Below are 3376 nucleotides of genomic sequence, written 5' to 3'. Positions count from 1 at the left end.
ATATATATATATATATATATATATATATATATATATACTTATTTTTTAGAGTGTATATATAAATTAATAAACAGCCTTACAATATTATAGTTCATCATATTATTATTCTTAAAGTACTCAATGCATTATAGATCTTCTGAATTTACATTGTGTTGTGTAGATCCTTGTAATAATTTTAATTTTTTTTGTAATTTGTTATGAGCTTTTAATTTTTGTTAATTAATTTCTTAATATATCTATGTATTTCTATATTTATTTTTATTTCAGTTTTAGTTTTTTTTTTACTTTTAAAGATGTGTTTTAAGTTTAATATTATTTAATATATTTATGTCATATTTATGATATTTATTAATATTTTAAACTATAGCTTTTATTATTATATTTTCAGTTTGCATCATCATTTTCAAGGTTGTGTAATTTTTTTGTTTTGTTTGTAATTGTATTACTTTTGTAATTGTATTCGTATTTTTGTAACATTTCTATACAGCTTCAATTTGTTTTTATTTCAGTTTTAGTACTTCAACTTATTTGTTTTAATTATTAATTTTTTTTAACTCAACATTGTTGCTTCTCTGCATTGAGTCTGAACTATAAAAAAACAAAGTAACAAAAGTAAAAAAGTGAGGGGAAATATATTTGTATAAACTGCCTTGCAATATCATAGTTAATCATATTATTATTCTTTTTAGGTAGGCGTGGTTGACTCTTAACTTTTATAAAGAATATCTCTTTGGGTTTGAGACTTTAGTCTTTGCAACTTTACAGATCTTCTTTATGCACCAAGAGCTTGTAACACTCCAAAGAGAAAGGAAAAATTGAAATCGCATCATATGACCCCTTTAAGAATATAACCGTTTGTCTCAAAATTTAGACTTTTTTCTTGCAATTCTGAACTCTGAAAAAAAAATCTGAATTGTGAGATAAAAACAAAGCAATACAATTAAAAAAATAAAATAAAATAGACTGGTAAATTCATTAAATCACTTGATAGTCATGCCAATAATTAATTTGTCAGTTCAGATAACAACTTTCCAGGTTTTCAGACTGTTCTTCTAAATTGCATTGCTTGTTCCACTATAAATCAAATTTAATATATCAGTTTCCAGTAGCTGTGAGGTTTGATATTCATAGCTGGTGGGTTTCACAGATTATGGAGGTCTGATAACGGTAAAGTGGGATGCTGTTAGAATAATCTCTGACAGTGTGAAAGCGCCTCTGTTTATACAGTTTTGATCCTTCCCAAAAGTCTCTGTGACCATGTGATTTTTCTTTGTGATGTGATTTTGCATGAGATAGCAAGCTCAGCATATGAGGCAATCGTGCTTTGTGTTATTTGCTTGAATTAGATTTGCATGATCTATATCATGTTGTTTTGAGTCTTGAGGTTTAAATCAGGTGCTTTTAATTCAATGCAGTGAGAAATAAACGGGCCATGCGTGTCTCAGGAGGGATAACGTTCTCATATCATTTGATAGTTTGGAGCACAGGGTGTAGAGGGAGATAAATGACCTCTTGGGTTTCCTTCCCGCGCTGCTCTTCCTGCAGCTGTTGACCACACAGTTTCTGTCTGGAAAAGAGTCGTGCTCCTCTGAACTGCAGCACGGTTGCTGGATTTGACTCCGTATATATTCATTTTCTGTATATAGTATATACAGTATATCCACTGTAAGAAATAAATAACAGAAAAAGTATTGGCAGCTCATTACCGGGACATATTCTTACTCTATTTACTCTAAAACACAACGCAATGCAGTACGAAATTCAAATTAGCGGTAAAACACCTGATAAATACAGAAAATTCCTTCAAAATAATACATTGTCTGCTATTTTTACAGATTAGTGTATATTTACAGTATATTTGTCTATTTGTTAAGGACAGATAAATGTTGACTTTGATATTTGATTTTTAAATATATGTCTATTTAAAGAATTAGGAACACGGATGTGAAATTTTAAATAGTTTTTTTTTTCATTCTGGGAATATAGCAGTTATTTATGGCAGCCACAGATTAAAAAATAAATAATCACAATTCTGCTTTTTTTCTTTTTTTTTCAAAATTAGTCCTTTTTTCTATTCTGAGTTTATATCTCACAATTCTGCCTTTTTTCTCGCAATTCTGAAAAAAAGAAAGAATTGAATAAACTCAGAATTGTGAGATATAAACTGTGAGATGAAAAATATTATCATCTTTTTTTTTTTTTTTTTAAGTTTTTCAAATGTTTTCTTGATTCTGGAAACAACAACAACACAAAGTTGAGATATGTAAACTCAGAATTCAAAGACAAAAAAAGCAGAACTGTGAGACGTAAACTCAGAAAAATCTGAATTCTGATTTTATATCACGCAGTTGTGACGTTTTTCTCAGAATTGCAAGAAACAAAGTCTGATTTTTGAGAGAAAATGTCACAATAATTTAATATTATTAATAATTGTATTTATTTATTTTCATTCTGTGTCGGAAGCGGGCTTCTATAGTTATTTGTCATTTAAAGATGCATCTTTAGATTTCTGTTTCTCTTTTTTATATTTTTATTCTATGTGATTTCTTAATAAAATGCTATCATATCTGATTCATTTAAATGTGTAAATGTTGCTATTTTTTTTACAACTTATACAAGGTATAAGTGCAAGACACATATTGACATAAATGCACAAACAACAGCAACATTGCCCACTGATTTACATAGAGCCAGTGGTGGTTTTGTAGGCAAACATTAATGCCTTGAATTTAATGTGAGCAGCTACTGGTAGCCAGTGCAAACTGATGAACAGAGGTGTGACGTGTTCTTTCCGGCTTATTAAAGATTAATCTTGCAGTGGCATTTTGGATTAATTGTAGAGGTTTGATAGAAGTGGCTGGAAGACCTGCCAAGAGAGCATTGCAATAGTCCAGCCTGGATAGAACAAGAGCTTGAACAAGGAGTTGTGTTGCATGTTCTGAAAGAAAGGGCCTGATCTTCCTAATGTTGTATAAAGCAAATCTGCAGGACCAGGCAGTTTTAGCAATGTGGTCTGAGAAATTCAGCTTATCGTCAATCACAACTCCAAGGTTTCTAGTTGTTTTTGAAGGAGTTATGGTTGATGAGCCTTACTGGATGGTGAAATTTTGATAAAGTGATGGGTTTGTTGAAACCACAAGCAGTTCTGTCTTAGCCAGGTTTAGTTGAAGGTGATGGTCCTTCATCCAACAATGTCTGTTAGACAAGCTGAGATGCGAGCAGCTATCGTCAGATCATCAGGATGGAATGAGAGGTAGAGTTGAATGTCATCAGCTTAGCAGTGATATGAAAAGCCATGTTTCTGAATGACAGAACCTAGTGATGCCATGTAGACAGAGAAGAGAAGTGGTCCAAGAACTGAGCCCTGAGGCACCCC

Source organism: Sinocyclocheilus grahami, unplaced genomic scaffold, assembly GCF_001515645.1.
Source record: "Sinocyclocheilus grahami isolate Dianchi unplaced genomic scaffold, SAMN03320097.WGS_v1.1 scaffold692.1, whole genome shotgun sequence".
NCBI classification, from domain to species: domain Eukaryota; kingdom Metazoa; phylum Chordata; class Actinopteri; order Cypriniformes; family Cyprinidae; genus Sinocyclocheilus; species Sinocyclocheilus grahami.
Note: the sequence above shows the minus strand (reverse complement) of the source record.